We start from the raw sequence: 22264 nt of genomic DNA on the forward strand, positions 1-22264 counted from the left end.
CATTTGGACTCGCTGTCAGAGGTGTAAGCTGTTCACCTGATATCATTATTTTTTCAGACAACTGTATATTTGCATTACATTCATAAAGAATATATGTATTTTTGAAATGTTTGATGATGAGCTACCAAACTGCAAGCTTTGACTTAGGTCGTCAGCCGGTTCATAAATGGTTTAATCCTTTAAATGCTTATTCAAGAAGCGTTTCTCTAACGGAGGAGTCCATTAAATGGACAAACTTATGTGAGAAAGGTACTATTCCAGGCTCATTCATTGAAGTACCTATCTACACGTGGAAACTAATGACACGCTAATTTTTTCTGAAATGAGCCTGGAAGTGTACTTACTTATTGCAAAACATAATTTAAATGATGCGCAATTTATTCGTTGTGTCGATATTCAAGCTGACAGTAGGTAAACCGAACTTTTTTTATACCAATTTATTTGCCAGTTTTTAAACCTTTGCCAGGAAACATTATGGAAACTAACAGTTCACGGTATTCTTTAAAGGAGATCATTGTGCATTTGGGATGTTTTCTGCTACAAGGAGCTAATCTATCTGGCATATTCATAAAAGCAACTACTTGCGCAAGGAGAGTAATGACACTAAGTTGTTTCTAAATTGATCCAGAAATAGGTAGTTCCGAATCGCAAAATGTTGTCCATTATTATACCATTCTTTGTTTCTTTTCTTAAAATATTCTTAAAATTTTAAAAATAGATGTAGGGAAACGATCACCGCAGATAAGTTTTATACGGCTTCGTGGCTAGTAATCTTTGTGTGTATCAGTCTTGTTCCTGAGTTCGGTCATTATTTACCTCATGCATTTAATCCCTTCAACTCACGATATTCAACTCTGTAACCGATTCTCAGTAAATTACACCGATAGCCATTGAACGTGTTCTGATGTCAAAAAAATCCGGCTTTTTTTTTTTTTTTTTTTTTTTTATCTCTGTCCTTTTCAAAAGTATTAAAACCATGCAATCTTAATGAACTGTGATGTGAACATTCTTCTGTGGCGCTGCATATTTTTCATTACTGTCATTTTTCCCAATTGTCTGCGACGTGAACGTGTGATTTTGAATATTCAAAAGTCATTAATTTATAGGTAAAATAATTTTATCAGCAACTAGTTGGCATTATATTTTTAGTCCCATACTCGATACAGTCTGTCACAATATTGTCAACGTAGGCAAAACAGTATTAGGTCAATTATATAGTTTTCGCCTCTCACAATTTACAAAATACGAAAGTCAAGACTCGAGAGTAACTTTTTAAGGTAATTTGTAAGATTTACAGAGATAACTTACTGTCATGCAGTGATGATAAAGGAAAGGTATCTTTGTTTTTAAGGGAAAATATTTTTTAGGCGCACAAAATCTAAAAACCGCACGCTCACATGGAGAGCTGCAGGTCTCGAATTGCAATAATTGGTCTGTTTTGTCCAAAACCGATCAATTTTGTTTTTTGATCCCACTGACTTTGCCGTTAAGAGGAAAACTCGTCTGGAGGACTCATTAAAAAACGGAAAGTGGGAGCACAGCGAACAGTAGATCGAGTCAATGGGAGAGGTTCTCTGCTCGATTAGAAAATCAAGGTCATTAAAAAGCTTAAAGTAAGTGTTGGTCTTTTAAATCAATCATGATAAGATCGCCTATCTTTAATGAAAATGAATTTATCTTAATACCACAGATGGGGCCGTTATGGTGATTTTATTTAATGTTGATATTCTGTATGTAAAATATCATAATTATCAATATCACGCGGAAGTCTTACAAGGGGAGTCTACGAAGTGACATCCTGGGATTGGGTTCATTTTGCTTGTACATGAAGAAGAGACAAATCTAAGGTTGACGTATTTTTTTTTAGCCGCCACCTCCCGACCGTTCTCGAGATATCGATTTTTAAAGTTACGATTTTTGCACGTTTCCGCGCGGAGTTCCGGCGAGTCAACTGAGCGCCGGCAAGCTGCACGAAGCGCGTTTCTTATCAGCGCTGCAGACCGGCCGACGTTATCAACTGTTCCGTGGCCGAGTGGTAGAGTGTTCGCCTACCGTTCCATCGATCGCGGGTTCGAGTCCCGCTTCGTACCATAGCTTTTGGGGTCCGCCGCAATGCATTTTTACAAGTTTCCTTTATTTTTATCACACACCAAGGGGTCCGCCCCCTGGCCGCTACGCGGCACAAACCCCGGGGCGAAAAGGCCCGCTTCGCGGCAAGCGAAATCATTGAAATCGACCGTTGCCGGTTGCAAATTCAGAGTAAGGAAAAAGTCATTAAGAATATTGTGTGGTGGGAAATTTTTATTTGAAACTAGCAGTCAACCCGCGCTTCGCGCGGCGATATTGCAGGAAACAAATCGGAATATCTCATAATATATGCGTATTACTTTTAATTCACTGATTTTATTTGGATCTCTGGAAAATTAATGCATACTTCTATAATTTAGGACTGAGTCAGGGAAATATAAGGTTCGTTAAAAAGTAACCATCTCTATAGTACCGTGTGACACTATTGTTAACGAAAAGTTTTTGTAACTTGTCAAAGAGGTTTTTGAATGATCTTCGAATAACTTTTGATGAGCTAGATGTAATGGTTGTATCGCAGCTCTTGCACTTCTGTTCGATATTGTCAAGAATCATCTGAATTTTAAAAAAGTGTCCGCTTGTTGGATACCCAATATGCTCATTCATGCATACAAGTAGAAGCGCATGAAAGCTTTAGCAGACATTTTGGAGATGAACCAAGAATTAGATGAAGAATTTATGACTTAAATCACGGCACCTTAATTACGGGATGACCTTAATTACGGCAACTATGTATTGTCCATGAGATGCAGATGGACCCATTTCCTTAGCTCATCAAAAGTTATTCGAAGATCAATTTTATCAGCCACCCGTACGACCCACGTTTCTAGTGACCCGTACACTGAAAAAAAGTTCTGTTGTCACAAACCAGAATTTCTGGTTGTATTTCGCAACCAGATTTTCCGGTTGATTTAACCAGAATTACATTTGACTCAACTAGAATTTGGTGGTGTCAACTAGACGTCTGGTTGAGTCAACTGTAATTCTGGTTGAATCATCCGGAAAATCCTTAGTAAACCTTAGTAAAATGTGAACATGCGGAAGACCCCTTTTTTGCCATTCAATAGTATACATGAAACATTTTACAGATCCGAATAGTTTTCCTTTTACAATAAATTTCATCAAACTTTTAACATTTAGTTGAAAAACACGTGAAATTAAATCATGCCTGTGATGTGGTTGGAAACATGAATTATACTTACGCATAGAATCAAGAAAATGCTCAGAACTTTCATGTTTACCGTTCATTAACGAAAAAAGGGGTTCGGGAACTTTTGCTAAAGGAGGCAAAATCACTCTACCGGACTTGCAACACATTCCTTCAGATTCACCTTTCCACTTTAAAGCATGACACCATTTGCAAATATGATTCATTTTTCCAATAGAGATAAAATTATTCAACCCATAATCTATATTTTTGTCATAAGCAAACCCACAATAATTATTTTTACAGCTCACAGATTTTCTTCTCATATTAGATTTTTTAACGGATTCTGTAATTTTCTCAACATTATTTTTTAAATAACTTTCTATAATTTCCTTGCGTTTATCAGGATTCTTCTGAATGTAATTTCTAACGGTCTCTCTAATAACTTGAGGATTTTTACGAGAATATTTTTTGCAAGCAGCTTTATTGACTTGCGGGTTTTCGCGTGAATACTTTTTAACCGCATCTCTATCAACCTGAGGATTTTTATTTCTATATTTAGAATAAGTTTTCCTTTGACTTTCAATATTTAATTTTCTAAAATTTGCGGCGCGATTTTTATTTTTAAATTTATCAAGTCTGCTATTCATTCGAATCCGACGTTTCTTTTTTAATTTTGGTAATTCCTGAAAATCAGATAACATAGGAATTGACTCTGCTGTACTTACAATCATTGATAAATCATCAAATGAAGGGGGGGTTACTGTACTGTTAATTACATCTAAGACATCAAAATGGCCGCTATTAATAGGACCACTGAATAAAAATCTGATAATGGAAAATAACTGACCCAAAACATTCAAAAAGATGTTATTTTCATCAGCTGCTCAGTTTAAAAAAAAAACAAAAAAAAAACAAAGTAAAATCGTTCGTGGGGAGGGGGGAAGGCGAATAAATATACGAGCAGTAAGCGTAGAAGAATAACTATGGAAACATAAGAAAGCTCAAAAACTTTCATCAGCTGATAATCGGATGAAACATAGAAAGGCCCGCAGTGTTGCCGTTCACAGCATAGAACAGCGGAAATCAAGGGCCAATTACGCGCGCACCTAAAGGTATCCGACGGCCACCCGGCAACGGCCGCGTCAGGAAATATTCCCGCACTGCTACGTCTCTCTTTCCAACACACACGGGCTTACGGGAATATCCGCGACTTCCGACCGCGGTTACTCGCGAACGGACGGGCGGATCGCGAAAAGGAAGCTTATTGCACCCCTCGGGGACAGTACCCGTCGAACGGCTAAGTTCGCACCGATTCCGACCGGTGGGAGCGGGGAGGCGAGCGTGATGGATCAATGTATGATCAATGTATTTCCCTTTTATTAGTTAGATCATTTTATCATTCAATTCAAATTATTTACCCAGTAACCGTCAACGGTTGATTTCGATGATTTCGCTTGCCGCGATGCGGGCCTTTTCGCCCCGAGGGTTGTGCCGCGTAGCGGCCAGGGGGCGGACCCCTTGGTGTGTGATAAAAATAAAGGAAACTTGTAAAAACGCATTGCGGCGGACCCCAAAAGCTACGATACGAAGCGGAACTCGAACCCGCGATCGATGGAACGGTAGGCGAACACTCTACCACTCGGCCACGGAACAGTTGATAACGTCGGCCGGTCTGCAGCGCTGATAAGAAACGCGCTTCGTGCAGCTTGCCGGCGCTCAGTTGACTCCGCGCGGAAACGTGCAAAAATCGTAACTTTAAAAATCGATATCTCGAGAACGGTTGGGAGGTGGCGGCTAAAAAAAAATACGTCAACCTTAGATTTGTCTCTTCTTCATGTACAAGCAAAATGAACCCAATCCCAGGATGTCACTTCGTAGACTCCCCTTGTTAGAGTATTGAAACAGGATGATGACTTGGGATACGCTCCCGCAATAAAGTATATTTTTGGTGGGTCTGTTTACTTTAAGGCTGGCAAACCCCGCAAACCTGTTGAGAAGGCCAAGACCTCCGAATGTGTCGAGGAGGAGGTTCCAGTTGAAACAGTAAAGAGTTAAAAGTTATTTAAAAAAAAGTTACAGAATTGACTAGGAGAAGTATTATTAGTAGATAAGCAGTATTTTAAATAAAATGTGGAAACTTTAAAAGCTTAAAACTCCGTTTATACAAACTTTTGAGTTTCTAGGCGTGGTTCCACTGATTTTCTCGTAAATTTTCTTGCTGAAAGCACTCCATGAAATAAAATGTGTCAAAATAAACTTAAAAATTTGCAGTTCTAGTAAAAAATGTCATGTCCGACCTCTCTGGTTGACTCGATCCACTGTGCGACGGGGGGGGGGGGGGGGGGGGGGGGGTATCGATAATTTTGGCATCAGCGCAATGCATTTCAGGTTTTGCATGTAACGGAAAATACGGCACAGATAGAGAGCAGATGGCTCCCCGAATAAATTTGTTTAGTTTATCCGTATGTTACGTTCCCGCTTGAACATGAGCGTGTATGTTCGCCACGAGAGGTAGTCGAACCCCGAATCAAACGAAATATTTTATTGGCATCGCGATGGTGTCCATCATGTCGGCTTGTGCCTGTGTCAGTTCCGTGGATAATAATTAACCTGATGGAGCCCGCAACATATTTGCAGGCCATCGAATTCAACCGGGACGAAACTTCGCCGATTCCAATATTTCAATCAATAACCCTTCCCCTTCTTACGTGCGGCTCCACAAAGCCCTCGTGATGCTTGAACTAAGGTATATAGAGGGGGCCTGGACTTGCTTGATCGCTCAGTTTAAATCAAGGGACTTACTACTGACTCTTCGAACACAAAAAGTGCTCTGCTAGGTTGCAGAGTTGAGATAAATTCCGCGTTGTTTTTTTTTTTTTTTAAATAACACAGTGTATAGGGAATGCACACTGCTTGAAGCTTGAGTATTAAATCAGCTAGACTAAAGCTATAATCAGCTGGACTTAGTTGCAGTGAATAGAGGTATCTTAAATAAATAATAAGAAAAAAATGTAGCTTTGACACCTTTTCCCCGTCTTTTTTTCTACAGGAATAGAAAATAGAAAATTTTTTATAAAAAAGGTATCAGGGCTACATTTTTCTCTTATTATTTAATTTCAGTGCCCTATTTGACACAAATGACTCACGCATAATGTTCTGTTTTTCTTATAAGTAGGCAATTTAAACTTGCTGAACCAATGCTAGCTGAAAGCTACCTATAATATCTTAATTAGAGATTAATACCAGCACTTTCTGTTACCTGAACGAAGTTCTACGTGAAATTTTGATTAGGAAGCATGCGTCAAAATGATTTATTTTATTTTTTGTTTACCGGTCAATTCAGGAATTTGTTTTAAAACAATGTTTCTTACCCAGAACTAGATCACGAGGAAGTTGCAGAAGTGCCTAGTGTATGTGGCATTTGAAGTGGGAAAACAGTTGTCATACCTCTTCGAGATTTCGAGGAAGTGCCTAGTACAGCATTTGAAGTTGAAAAACTGTCATTGTCTCCACGAGATTTTGAGGAAGTGGCTAATATGGCATTTGAAAACGGAAAACTGTTGTTATCTCTGCGTGATCTACGTGAAGCGGGTGCTATGGGATTTGAGGTCCGAAAACTGTCGTTATCTCCAGCAGATCTATCGGAAGTGGCTGGTATGGCATCTGATGTCCGAAAACTGTCACTACAATACTAGATCTATTCGGTTCCTCGAGGGCAAGAAAATAAATAAATGAATAAATAATTAAATAAATGGAACAGGAATTAAAGAATGACAAACGATGGCAACAAAAAGCAGAAATTTGTTTTAATTTTATAATCTATTCTATAATAATTCAATTTATAAATTTACCTGTGGAAAAAAATTGATAGGTTTTACGAAAAGAAAGTAAATTTTAGTAGAACCACACAGTTCGGGTCAAACCGCGAGAAGCTTCGGAAATATATAATTCTCAAAACTTTCCGAGCTGGCATCGTGGATGTTGCCAGTGGTAGCAGATTGTGGCTGCGGTCAACCGTAGCTCAGAAAGTGGCATCACAGCATCCTCGCGGTTAATTCGGTTGCAGCAAGGCGAGAATCTACTCCTATTTGTGACATTCATGATACCAGTTCTGGAAGATTCGAAAGTCATATTAATATAACATTTAACGATTCTATTTGAGTTCAACGGTATATTCGAACACGGCAAAAAAGAGGAATATTATCGGGTTTTGCACTTGAACACACCCTGCAGTCTACAGTATAGATTTCCGTATTTATGGTAAAGCCCGTGACTGTCTTTAGTATCTTCTCTTCATACTAGACGACATTTCTTCTCTGCTCCACCAAAACCATGTGGCATAGTAGAGCAAAGCTAATTGTGACATAACAAGAATAGCCTAATAAGGTTTGATTGGAACTACACCATTTTAATTTGTAAATTTGAATGAGAACCGAGGTGTTGTATGTTGAATATTTATTAATTACTGAGGCACCCTTCGGCCTACGCCATCTTCGGAGTATACATTCATCGGAACATAACTATATCACAGTTACTTTACACTAGTTGGCCACAATCAGCTGATTCGAATGTTTACGATTTTATTAGGAGTAACGCTCTGAACTATTTGACTTTCTCTTAATTTAGACTTTTCGTATGATATCCACGATGTATACATTGTTAAGCTTGTTAGAACTAGTGTAAAGTAACTGTGATTTATTTATGTTCCGATGAATATGCACTCCGAAGATGGCGTAAGCCGAAAGGTGCCTCAGTAATTCATAAATATTCAATACAACACCTTGGTTCTCATTCAAATTTACAAAGAATAGCCTAGATGCATTGAATAGTTTATTATAAACTTTTATCAATTCACATACCAATGAATTTTGGCATGAGCGCCAACCTCAGGGTAACAAATTAAAAAAATGAAGAATATTAACAAAACGCTCAGTAATAAAAAAAAAATAGTAAAAAATTACATGGTCCGGTTGAGAGAGATGTGAGATCTGCACAGGAAATGAAAATTGGAGCGAAAATTTGAAACTAGTTGTTGCCAAGCTAATTGTATCTTTCTCCGTGAAATCCGTTTTTCTTGACGTAGCGATTAATTTAACTTTAACCCAATTAAATTTTAATTTATTTTCTGAGCCACCATTTAAATGCGTTCAAAGCTGTCAAAGCGAATTGTCCACATTCCATCTATTTATAACCTTTTGTCATATGTTGGGAAATAATAAAAAAAAAATCCCATATTCTTCTATCAAAACAAAATGATTCATGTACTGCTGCAAAAATTGGCAGAGTTATGTACACGTGGCTGCAAATTAACTTTGTCCTCTGACAAAGGTTCTCCTTAATTACCGTCCGTTGGCGATGTGACGTTAAATAGAGCATATATTTACAGACCGCATTCCATTTCTCATCTCGAATGACAGCGAATACCTCTTGTTTGCCATATTCGCACGAATGTAACATTTTCCGGACGCAAATCACACATGTGAATGTTATATTACTTACTTGTCGTACGTCCATACTTTTACGTATTCTCATGCCGTTAGTCTTTTCTAGGATTGCTACCATTGAGAGAAAAATTGTCACGATTCTACTCTGCTTGTTTGATTGAGAAGACGTACAGTTAAAAGCCGTGCAAGAGACTAACTACCTGATTTTGTTTTATTCCTGCAAATCGTTGAAATCATATTATCTATACAATAAAACTGGCAATTACAGTACTTTAACGTGTTCACCAAAACTGTATCCTGTTTGCTAACACAGTTAAGATAGGTCTGTAATGAAGGTTCCAACGACTGATTACGAGCATTCGAAGAGAAATACCCAGCGTAAGAGTTCCCGTCGTTAATTTACATTTCCAACTGCGTGAAAGTGTCCCAATAACCATGGATGGATGTACACTATCCTCACCTATGGTTGTGAGTATTATCAGGACCGCTGATAACTAATCATTATAAGATTTAACTGGGCCAATAGTCTGCTTTTATCGATTACAGAGTCAGCCTAAAGAGTTTAATATCAATGAAGATTGTTTACCTTACGCGAGTCTAATGGTGTTCATTTTTTCGTGCAGTAAATTCATTGATGAGCAACTTGATGAATGTACAATTCACCAAATGATGCCTGATAATGTCGGAGTGCACATTTTGTTCGGCAAGTTTTTGCAAACAAGGCCTGGTCTACCATTATTTATTCAATTTTTTGGTCATCAGTTTACAGGATAGGCGAATCTGAGCGCGTTGACTTCCGAGAATAAGTCACTTAGTAAGTCACTTTTCCAGAGAATGGAGCAACGCGAAGTCTCTAAAATACAGGGTGATCCAGGGCTAAACGGCCAGACTGCAGGAGCGTGTCCTATGGGTCAAATTGTTACTTTTTTGTTGTAAATTGACATTTCTATTTTTTTTTTTTTTTTTTTTTTTTGATAATTTACAGGGGAGTACAAATTTTCATGAGATTTGTTTACAACCGTTGCGTTGCCAAAATCAGGAAGAAATATGTACTTTACGCGAACTTCGTGGGGGGGGGGGGGGGGGGGCGTAGCTCCGACCGGGGGCACATTTGAAAAAAACTTCATACAACAAAAATGTTTTATTTTGATCCATGGAACACGCTTCTTTAGTCTGGCCGTTTATCCCTGGATCACCCTGTATATCGTCTCCAGCTAGGTACCTTCTAAAAAATTGAGACTTTGTCACTAAAGAGTCGAGCCTCTTTTGATGAATCTATATAGGCTTGCCGGACTTTATCAAGATACCTTATAAAAATTTGAAACTATGTCACAAAAGAGTCGAGCCTCATTTGATGAATCGATATAGGCTTGCCGGACTTTATCATGAAGGGTGGCTCTTAGCGGAGAATGACAAAGTGCGACAAATGTCATTGCGAGGGCGGAGAAGGTGAAGGGGTTGTCGCTCGGGGAAATTGAGGCCGCAACGGTGTCGAGTGGAAACTGATAAATCTTACGAGCTTACCTCTCAGTCCTCGAGTCTCCTTCCCGAGGCCCGAGCCACGCACCTACGCAAACGTTTTGATTAATCGTAAATCCGCGGCTATTAACGAGTCTAACTTCGTCGCCGTGAATTTATGTCGTAAACAGTTATTCACCCCCGTTGCCGCGCGCCACCCGAAATCCAATCATACTTCCATATTTTTATTATTAACTGAGGTGTAGGCAGGAGGAGGTGGGAAATTAGAGCTGTGGTAAAAAGTTTTTCACCAAGATCGCATTCAATTTTTCTGACTCGTGTAGAGTTATAACTGCAAGAACGACCTTTTCTTCCGTCTTCCGGAAAAACAGAATGAATGACGCCTTCCAATTTGCGAGGGCAAAGTTGCCTAAAGAGTGGAAATTCAAAACTTGATCAGCGCCAGTAGGTGTCACTATGAGAGTGCACAGAGTTATTCGTCGTAAAAGGACATGAATACATTCACTTCTTGGGATTTTTTTAATGAATATTCCTGTAAATACCGTTCCTGCTGGCATTAAATAGGTGTGGAATTACGACTCTTAACGTATTAAATGAGAGTTGGTTACCTATTTATGAAGCACCTCTCAGTTTTGATACAACGATGAAAACATTACTTATATTAAGTATGTTATTGTATTGAGTATACTGTTTTTCAAAAGCAAGCACTAGTTTCTATGACATAATTTCAGCATGTTCTGTCTCCAAACTTTTTAAGTTTGTGGAATTGGCGAAGTAACGACTACTCGAGGGAAAAATTTTAAATGTGACTACCCTCCATTCTTTGAGGTGATGTTTTGAGAGTGATTAGACTTACACCGTCTTTTTTCAGCGTTTTTTCTATTTCTTTTATTCATTTATTTTCTGCAAGTAATTGAAGGTCATGTAAGTTAAACACGGTGCCAAAAAAGGCAAATGTCAGTAAGACACGCAGGTAAACTCTATCAACTTCACTTCGAAGATTCTAAACTTCAACCATCATATCCCAGAAGATAAATGAATAGTGATCGTGGGCTGTTCGTTTTGTGAGAGATATATAAGAATTATAGTCAAAATTTACCGCAGTTAAAGGCTGTACTTGACGACCATTTAAACCTATGGAAAAGAATCGTTAAACAGGGTGTTCGCAAGGAACACCTTCATAATCGATCTTTTACCGTCGCTTCAAATGGAGAAGTATCGATAGTTGGTCATTCACGTCTCGCCCTTGATGGCCAAAGATTTGACCAAATGTGTATGCAATCTCATCAACTGGGGGCGGGAATGACTTTCCTAAGCTTCCGACTTGTAAATAGTCCGCCGAAATAAGCAGAAAAAACTTCGCAAGTTTTATCAGTTATTCTGTATGTATTCTGTATGTAATAATAAGCCATGAGTGCATGGGTCCAAGGCAACGTGACTGAGGAGAATATTTTCGTGCTTATTTCGGCTTGCTCTTTCCGAAAGAAGAGGAGAGAGAGAAAAACTTCACTAATAGTCAGTTACAGGAAGAGTATTGAGAGCATTTGAACCAAACGGTGCCTGAAGCAAAATAAGGCTAGTTACGTAAACAAGGAAATCGACGGAAAGAAATCAACAATGGCTTTTACGGATTATTACGATGAAATTTATGGTAAAATGATGGTAAAGCTCTGGATCCCCCTAACCGCTTCTCTGAGCATTTGGTTTTAATATCGTGGCTTCGCTTTTTCATAAGCTTTTGCATCAAAACACGTAATTCTTCGTAGGGAACCATTATGAAACATTTTCCTCTGACAAAGATTTCATCCTTGAAGGTTTCTTCGTATTACGACAAGCAAAAGTCATCGACGTGAAACTGGAAATGAAGCCGAGTATTCTCCATCAATCGACTGGTCGCGGCAAACACTGAATCCATCAATTCTTTTTTTTTCCCTGAAAGAAAAGTGAGAATGATTGTGAAGTGTTCACACTTCACTTTATTCGTAAAAGTATGGAGTCGTTTTTTTTTTCATTCATTGATTATTAGATTTCATTTCATTTTATTTATTTTTTATTTTTTTTGGAGGCGGTCCCTCTAATAGACGATATTTTAAGAACCTAAATTAATGTTTCACATGCAAACCACTTTTCTCACACTCAAATATGTACGAAGTAGTTAAATTAGAGACAAGAGATCCTTAACTGGTATCAAAAAAATGGTGGAGGCTTTTAATTTTGGGGCTTCAATATTCAATTGTTGACTCACCTACTAGGTGGATGGTCAACAACGTATTGATAATTTCGTTTCGCAAACCAACCGAAGTTTGGGTAACTTGTTTGTCTCATTACGTCGCCCGAAGCTCATCATTCACCTAACAGGTAAGATGATTGTTGCTCCCTTATAAGGAAATGTTGAATCACCTAAAGTAAAAGTCTCCACCTGTTGCCAAGAGATTAGTGAAATGTCTCTTGTCTCTGCATTTCATGAATTTTTTCCCCTTTTTAGTGTGTGTGTGTGTCACACGAAATGTTCTCAAAATGTTAAGGAAACACCCAGCGGGTCGACTGTTGAAATTAAGACAAAGCGATGGACAAAGAGGACATAGGGAGTTTGCGAGTGATCCTTATCGGTTGTAATAGTCGGTTCCTATAGACTAAGGAAGGAAATGATGAATTAACCATAGGGTCTCTTGTGAGTTGCCGTTGGCTAGTCTGTTACTTACCTTCTTTGTCCATTGCAACTACCCGCTTCCACCAAAAGGATCCCTTCATATCCCCTTTGTCTTCCTTGTCTATAGCTTTCTCTATCAATTTCAACAATCAGCCCGCTGATCTTTAGAAATGTTTAGCTAAACGAAAAATTGCACAAGAAAATAATTTGGAAACAGTTAAAGAGATCGCGAGCCGACTTTGGAGGGAAAAAATTGCAAACTGCGAAAAATTGTTTTTTCTTCATCCCGTAAAATCTTCACTCTGCAGTAGGTAAGCGGGGTTATTCCTTCACTGGAAAGAAAAACACATTGGATCTAGAGTCCAGACTCTTTGAAACATTGACAAGAAAAAACTACTCTGGGTTCAATCGGATTTTTGCTTAAATCAAGAGCCAAGCCTCTTAATTTGAGCGGATTTCCTTTTGATTTAAGCAAAAATCTGATTGAATCAAGAGTCCTTTTGCTTTTCAATGTTTTCAAGAGTCTGGACTGTAGATCCAATGTGTTTTTTTTTTTTTTTCCAGTGTACAAAAATGGCGATGTTTTTTCTTCATCCAGTAAAATCTTCATTTTTCAGTAGATAAGCGGGGTTATTCCTTAACCATCGAAATGCAAATGCAGTATCCGGGATATAGGCTTGTCTTGCCGGTACATTGCGGGTCTTGCTCCGTCTGATGCGGAAATGCGGGAGCCGACGTCAGCCATCTGGCAACAGGATATTTTGAATCTACTCGCGCTCACCCCTTATGAAGATCGATGTGTATCGCCGCGGTTGTTTGTCTAACGTGCCCCTTTGTAACTGCGACTCACGAGGGCGTCTTTATCTTATCCTAATGCGTGAACTTTGCCGGTGTCATTCTCCTTAATCAAAGCTTAGTCGACTCGTCAAATCACGTTTATGGCTCCGACGCACTCCTTCAATGGCCGCCCTCTCGCGCGGCCACCCCACCTGGAATAGCTCCTCCAAGTTTTGTCACTCAATCTCTCCTCGGACTGTATCAACGCCCTCGTTTGTGCGTGTGAGTGAGCTTCGGCGAGTGTGAGTGAGGGCACGTTATGCCGCTTGGCAAGCCACCGCGACAAGGTTCACTGCATTCTCCGTTGCTTGGCAATAACTTTGCTCGATAATGTGTCGGTGTTTGCTTCCGCAACTTGGAAATTACTTCGCTCCGAGCAAGCTTTTCTTTTCACCTACTCCTGGTTTTAAGAAAGGAAAAGTTAGGGATAAGTTATCTCTGCAGCAGTGTTTCTTTTTTAATCGCTAATGTCTACCGCTCGGTGTCGCACAGGGAAAAATATGATTCTGAGAATCGTACGTGAAGTAATGATTAACGGAATACTTTGAACGCAACCCACAGAATGAAAATATATTAAATTGCGTTTGCCAAATACCTAAACGATTTTTTGTGGTAGGAGAGGCTGAATTTGACGCATATCGATAGCGCATAACGCAGCAGTACAGTTCTGCCCTGATAGCGAAGAGATCCATAAGTGCAAAAATGAAGTTTCGAGAAAATGGGCCTAGAAGCTTCTGAGTGGAACATTTTATGAAAAGAAGCCCCCGCTCTTTGTCAAATCGCAACCAATCATTCGATAGACTCTTAGAAATCATTTGTGGGATTAAAACTCGTCTGATTTTATTTTAAAGTACATGAAAAAGGTAAAATTCAGTTTCATGTTAGGTTAGTATTTGGCAAGACAGCCGTAAGTGCTATCTTCTGCGTGCTTTTGTGGTAGCGTGTTGGACTTACAACGAACACATTTTCAGGTTAGAAATCGGCAGATGAGGGCGGCATTCCTCTTGAAATCACTGTTTTCATTGGCTCTCATGCACCTACGGCTGTCTTGAAAAAAACTATGTCATTTTTTGTGCACGTACGGCTTTTTCATACGTCTCGTTTTCATTAAATTAGGATGCATTTTGCTGTTTTAGCTGTATCAGTAATTTCATCTAAAAGAAATTAGACGAATTATAAAGAAAACTCGATTTTGAAAATTTTGCACTTACGGCTCTCTTCGCTATCACGGCAGAGTTATTTGTCCTCGGTGGATATCCATGTTGCAACTGCAAAATTGATGGCGCGAGGTGTGAACTCGCTATGCTCCGCTCTGTGCTGCCATGAAGTGTCACTCAGATTCGGGAGGAAAGTGAAGAAAGGAGGCCCAATGACGCCCTTTCCATCTTCAGTCATGTTGCTTTATAAGCCCTGCAATCGTCGTTACAAATAAGACAATCGGAAACAGACACATACAGAAATAGAGCGAAGGAAAAGACGCTAGATGATGACGGCGCAGAGATACAACTATTCGTACTCGATGGATGCCCGGGTTGTAGCTGCAAAATTGAAGGCGCTATGGCGCGAGGCGGGAACTCGCAATGCTCCGTTCTACGCCGTCAATGGAGAGTCGCTCCGATTCGAGAGAAAAATCAAAAAGAAGGCCCGAATCAGACTCTCCTATCTTTAGCTATGTTGACACTCGATTTCTTCCATGTAATTTGACGTCTGATTCTTTTTTTGTATGTATTTGAGGCCCTAAATGTAACAATGGCGGGTGTGAAAAATTACCTTTTCGAAACTCGCTTAAAAAACTGTTTTGTTCACACAGAAATTTAATTTGTTCGGCTCTGGCATAATGTACAGATCTCGAAGATCACATCTCAAGTATTTTCTCAAAATTTTCTCGATGCCAAAACAGTTTTTTTTAATGTGTTTCGAAAAGGTTATTTTTCACATCCGCCGTTGTTACATATAAGTCCTCATTTGTCGACCTATATCGAAAGCTCGTATTTACCGGCCCCCAAGAACTCGCATGGGCGCAGGGCAGGTATTTAGCAAGCCTCGGGTATGTTACCAGGCTTGGGCATCTAAGGGATAGAATTTTTCATTGGTGTCCTGCAGCTGAAATTGAAGCTCTGAAGTACCATGTGGCATTTAGTCCCTCTATGAATCACTCATTTTGGTAAATTTTTAAGCCATATCTGTAAGCTCTCAGCTTACAAATAAGGCGTAAAGGAGCTATTATGTTTGACACGCTCGCTAAACGAGTAATTCAAGAACCAGACACTGAATGAGCGAAGCGCTTTCATGCCGCGAAACGATTCTATTTCACTCTCGTTAAAGTACTTGTTTCATTTCCCAAACCAAATCGAATGAACCAGTTGCTAATGAACTCCCTCATCGGGCCATCGCGTGTAAATTGGGTCATTTCCGATGCCTTCTCCGAGTCTTTTTTCCGGGAATTGAGAGAGTTGCGTCGATCAAAGACTCACGTCACCGGTCTTGATGCAGTGTTGCCGATTCGTAGCATTAAATTTCAGCATTTCCTTTCAAATTTCTCCTCTTGTGAGCATTTTAACTCAAACTAAGAAGTGGTGTAACGTGTATGGGGCGAGGAAGGGTTCATTCCTCAAGTTCAGAGAATTTCATTTTCATTTTTTTTGTTTAAAAAGAGGGCATCTTTTACCGCGTTGAAACAACCCAAAAGTTGCGTTCTAGAGGTGCCTATTTTTCAAAATTTGTGTGTGTAAAGGACCCCTTCGTCAGGGAGTAACACCCTCAAATCCTCTTCTCCTGTTCCCAAATTTTGCCCCCCCCCCCCCCACTAAAATTTTCAGTCCTCAAACTGCCGCCGAAATCGAGCTTTATTGATGTCCTGGCATTTGTTTCTTTTTCACTGAGTGTTTACGTATGGTATACACACTATAAATTTTGATTTTGCGGGATGCTAAGCTTGGCTCATTGATGAGGGCGATCTACTCATGAGGTTTAAAAGGACCCAGAACGTCATAGATCTCCCGGCGTGGCCCCATCTGAATATCCCAATGCACATAGGCGTAGCTAGGGGGGTCCTGGGTGGGGCCTGCCTCCCCCCCCCCAAAAAAAAAATCTCGTGGCCCCCCCCCCTGGAAAACGGGATCCTCCATTCCTCACCTCCCCCCCGCTCTCTTCACCGCACGAGAGGTGGTCCCATGCCCCCCCCCCCCTCCCCAGAGAAATTTCCTAGCTACGCCCCTGCCAATGCATGCCTGAGTTGAACACTCGCCTCCCTCTATTTTTTACTGATACTCATCAGAGCTCAATTTATTCACTCTTAATTGAAGTTGTTGAAATGTATTGAGACCTTGCTTATCCCGCAAAGTAATGCGGACCCAGCACTATTTTACCACCTTGTTACATGCAAATTGAGCCGAATTTTCAGTGTTGTTTTCTTGAACACTAAAGTTAGCATATGTTAAAGGTTTAATTGGCCTACTTTCTTTTCCACATGAAAGTCCGGTATCATGTCTTCCATACCCTTAACAATTATTAATAATATTGCCTCCGCGCGGAACCTAAGATTTGATAATACAAGTGACGACGCCGGAGAAAAAAGAAAGGAATTTTCGAACGAAATTGAGCTTTTGCATGTGTGAGGGATTTGCGATGGGATGAGAACCAATTAACACACACTTTCGATTAATCAAACACTTTAAACGTTGACGTGTCAACTGTGTCACTCATATACATCCGTTTCCAGCAATTGCACTCGTTCAATTTCATTCCGTGGCTCCATGAGTGGTAGTGTGTCAAAACTTTTCCAAGAATCTCAAAGTGATTCTGAAGAAGCTTAAGCCGATTTACAGCCTCGTTCGAGGTATTTTCACACTCTATCGTGTGATTTTCGTCGCCATAATGCTACATTACCCATCTAAATACAATTCAGGCCACGTCACAGTTGGACCGCATTTGGCAATTCGTAGGTACAATTTCTGGTTCAGTTTAGAAATAACGTATGTGCCATTAATTTCCGCGCGTATATCATTGTTTTTACCAATGAGCCAGAAATTTTAGTTCTGAATTGCAGTTTAGAGAAGACAGGAAAGAAATAAATCGCAGAGAATCAGTTTGGATAGTTCAGCGTGATGATCTTTTGTGTATTAAGTACATAACATGTTATTCCCATATGTCTCCAAAAATGCATTTTGAATGAACGTATTGAGTTTTTAATTGAATTGATTTCATGGTAGTCAATTTAGCAATCATTGATGTCAAGGCGAAGAATCAAAATTTTTTTGCAGACCTATTTTATGGAATTGTTTCTATGGAATGATGTCAGTAAGGATAATTTAATACATAAAAATACGTATCATTTTCTGAACTTTGCAAATTAAAATCAATCGAGGGGAATATTCATGTAGGTACTTGTCACTCAAACCTCTAAATGCTGGGATTGTCGAAAATCAGAGTTTTTTCTCACAATGATAATCGTTCAACTCAAGATACGTAAATAAGGAGCTCACTGAAAGGCGGTTTGAAAAAGTTTGAATAAGAAAGTTTAAAAGTTGAGTTCACTCCTCCAGGCGGAGTCGGCTGGTACTCGGTTCTGAAACTGCAGTCACTTACTTTTTCAGGTACTTCGCTTGCCATAGAGGACAGACTCTTCTAAGTTTCATGAACCCTTTCTCCTGTGGGTTCCACAACTTTAATACAATGTCCGCAGAAAATGCTAATGCAGTTTCTGGACTAGAGTGTGCACCGTTTTAGACATCGTTCTTAACGAATTTGATTTAAAAAAGCTTGTAGGTATTTTCTCGAAGGCTTTGAAACATAAAGCTTTGCAATTAATTACATAAAAAAGGTTTAACATATATTCGCGAGAAACTAGAAGATACTAGAAACACTACAATTTTATAGCATTCGAAAGCATCTAAATTCGATTGAAAAACGAAGGAATCCCGTGGTCCCGTTAGGGGTGTTCCAGATTGCCTGTCCTATTTTTAATTTTTAATGAATAATAGATCATTACCCTCGCACAAAATATCGTGTGAAAGGAAGTAAATAGATATTTTGATAATAAAGCGTCTACTTTTTTTACATTAGTCGATATCGAATACCAATGGATCTGTTGCTCGCGAAAGGCACAGCTTTGTGATCAGACTTCTTAACGGTAAAGTGGCACGAAAATCACTTCGACGAAGCAGTACCTCATGTGGAGAAATTGTAAATTACACGTAAACTCACCGATTATTTTCTCCTGAATTTGATAGAATGATGTACACTAATCATTGTAACGATAACTTGACAAATTGGGTCACTTATTTTTTTTCAAAAGTAAGAAATTTATTTAGCTTCTTAGTACTTGCGAACCAAACCAAGGGGTTCCAAATTTCGCAAATTGCACACTAATGAGTGAATTTCAGATTTTAATGTACGTGACTATTGTGATTTTCGTGCCATTTTAGCCTAAAATAGTCTCTTCACGCGGCTGTATCTTTAGCGTGCATGATATCCATTATCGAACCCTCATTTATATAGACATAAATCTATATTTATGTAAATATCATCGTAAGAATAAGTATGTAATGTAATTGTTTATATCAGTCGGGCGCAAAAAAATAGATTCATTTATACCTACGTATGTATGGATATTTGAAAGAAAATGTACTTAAAGAACTAGCGCTTTTAACGTAGTGCTGACAGACTGAAACATGTTTACCATAATCTGACGATTCTTAGTTAACGCTGAGCCACCGGTGTTCAAAACCGGGAGGAGTTTATTTCTTAAACTTACCTCTCGTTTGATGAAAGTTTTCCAGGATGACTTTAATTCATGAACGTTCTGGTGAATGAGGAAGGAAAAAAGTAATTCCATGTAAATAAAGTCGCGAGCTCCTTAAAGTGTCAAGGCAGCTCCCATCAGGCAGATGGGAACGAGAGCCCGCAGAAAATACCGTCCACATCCCAGAAGACTCTCAAGTATAATTAAAAATGTAAGGAAAAAAAATTGGAAAAGTAAATTCTCTCAGCTTCTTTCTCTGAACTCACCACTCGGCGACATTTATGAAAGCGCTTCGTCGAAACATCTCTTTATCATACTTTGCGTTCCGTGAAAAATTCGGATCCTTAAAGTTTTACGAAAATACCTGCTCGAAACGCCCAGTTGGTGAGAGAAAATGGTACCAAGGTGACGCCAAAATAGTATCAACATAGTAATGAAGCGGCAAAATTGCCCAACAGTGACCAATATGGAACAATGTTGAAACAAAGTTGGTTCTTGATACCGTGATCATCGGGTCGGTTTTGGTATTGAAGTGAAGAATTTTGGTTCTTTTAAAGTGAGGAATACAAAGCGCAAGTGCAGCAACACATAATGTTGGGTATCAGGTTTTAGTTTCCGTCATTCCTATGTTGTTTCATATCGTTACAATTATCGGGTGTGAACATTTTTTATCACCTGGCGGATAGTCGAGCTATCACAGAAGGTATTATTTTTCTGGATAACAAGAGTCTCACATCAGTAGCTACCTTCATTTAATCCCATCTATGACTATATGAGGTACACAACGCCTTTATCTTATAAATCGATGGCTACAATCGAAAAACAGAAAACTAGGCAAAATTTGTCTCGTTTCCTCTTAAATTTTGCTTCTTCCGCTCAAAAATATCCAGACACTTTCAATAAGGCATTTGTTTTTACTTCCTTTCGTGAAAATGAAACTTAAACGGAGATATTTCGACCATTACATAACCAAGCTAAATTGACCCGAGGCATTCCTAAAGGTGAATCGAAGGCTGAAGAAATTTTGAGAGTATGCCGCAACATTTTGTGAACAGTGCTGGGCATGTAATACCATTTATAAAGGCTGAGATTTAATTCGGTAGTTTCTTGTAAAAGTTTGCCAAATTTATCGATATCAAATACTCTTACCACTTCCTGTTACCCTCAATATCTTTGAAAAATTTGAAATTAACCTTTCATCAACCCCAGTAATTTCCGAGCTCAACTGAGGGTTCGCAAAAAATCTCCTGGCTGTGTTGCCGTCATTTGTCGTGCCAAAACCAGGCTTGGGGACATCTACGAGGAGACCCATTTTGGATTTAAACTCGCTTTGGATCCTCTTTTTTTCGGCGTCAAGCACTGCTTGCTTCTCACCTCCCCGCACTTGCCGAGTCTTGATGTTTTGACGGTATCCTATGTGCAAGCAACACTCAAAAGTGTTTATTAAGCAATGTAGGAATGAAATTCCATATCGAAGGTTCTCTGCCTTGATAGGCTTTTCATTGGCTACACGTCCATTTCTGAGGGTTTTGCCCCACAAATAAAACAAACTGCACCACAGCTTGTTGATGTCAGTTTCGTTATTACTTTAGCATCAAACATGGTGTTTAATAATTCATAATGTACCTTAACTTCTGAAACATCACTTTGAATAACGTACTTATCGAGCGATTTAATTTTATTTTTCATTTCCGTCTCTTGTTCTGTGATGAGTTGAGGAGTCTCTTTTGCAAATATACACTTAATTGGTCTACAGTAATAAGTGGATGAGGGTCTAGGATTCGTCCACAAATCTCTTATCAGTTAATTTTAAAGGGACGAATCTCAATAAAAATAAATAAGAATCTGTGGCATCCGGATCGGAATATTTTTGTTTGTTATTACTTTGACCTGCACTACCATCAAAGCCCCATTTCACGACCAACTTTGCCTCAATACTTTGGGGGATTGTGACAACGTCACAAATGCTTTTTGCTGTCAAGTTTAAAATTTCTTGCAGATCTACTTCAGCAGAGGTTTCAGTTACCTTTATTTTCTTTGGCATCAATGTTTTTTATATTGCTTAATGGCGTAAATACTTGGGAAGCAATTCGGATGAATTTGGTTCACGGCAGACCTCAAGCGTATGAATTTTCTCTCCGACAAATCAAGGTCAATATATGAACCGTAGGCTTCAGCAAGTGTGAAGTTGGTTACCTTCTGCCCTTCAGGTGCCGCAGATTTTGCAGCTCTTGCAAGTTCCTCTGGAGTATAAGTTGCTACCAGACTACTGACTCGTCTATACTTCGTACGATTTGAACAGCTCTCGAATAACTTATTTGGTCTTCGTCGTATCGATTGCACTTTTCTTGGAGCCTGAGGGGGTGTTGTATCGTTCCTTGAAGCCTGAGAAGGGGTTGATTCTTTTCTCGGAGCTTTCGGAGGGTTGAAATTCTCAGAAATGGACCAAGGCAGCTGAAACAAAAAGTACGTTTATAGTTTATCTTTCGATAGAATAAAAATTTTGAGACGAAAGAAAAAATAAATAAATAATAACAAACTTTGAAATATAAGATGGATTTATCATTTTTTGATCATGTGGCATAGAGTGGCTCAACAGTTTAGATTTTTAATCTTTTCTCTTATACATCTCCACAGTCTGCGATACACGGAGACCCGGCCATATTCCACACCGCCATTTTGGATCGAGTATGTATCGGAAAAGTGACCCGCACACCGGGCTCGGAACTCGTCGAGCAGAACATGGCGCCAGCTCTCCCACTTACATTACGACTCTATGTACTCTATGGTCCAAATGGAAGTGCAGAAAAGACAAAAATCAGCAGAATATAATCCTGAGCCACGGGTGCATGACGGCAACCGCAACCCTCCTCCAG

At 39.3% G+C, this 22264-nt stretch overlaps 1 protein-coding gene and 1 long non-coding RNA gene across 4 annotated transcripts in view; one reads left to right on the top strand and one right to left on the bottom strand.

The window, feature by feature from the left end:
• Window positions 1-22264, top strand: part of LOC109042459 (neurotrimin) — a 540449-nt gene that overhangs the window by 459869 nt on the left and 58316 nt on the right. The window lies entirely within an intron of this gene.
• The window catches only part of LOC140224390 (uncharacterized), a 36397-nt gene continuing 26956 nt past the window's right edge, over window positions 12824-22264 (bottom strand). Inside the window, exons 2-3 of the long non-coding RNA XR_011899663.1 lie at window positions 21585-21842; window positions 12824-14045 (exon numbers count right to left, since the gene is read on the bottom strand). This is a non-coding gene — a long non-coding RNA (uncharacterized lncRNA). The remainder of the gene's footprint in view (window positions 14046-21584; window positions 21843-22264) is intronic.

The sequence above is a fragment of the Bemisia tabaci genome, chromosome 4 (assembly GCF_918797505.1).
Source record: "Bemisia tabaci chromosome 4, PGI_BMITA_v3".
Taxonomy (NCBI): Eukaryota; Metazoa; Arthropoda; class Insecta; order Hemiptera; family Aleyrodidae; genus Bemisia; species Bemisia tabaci.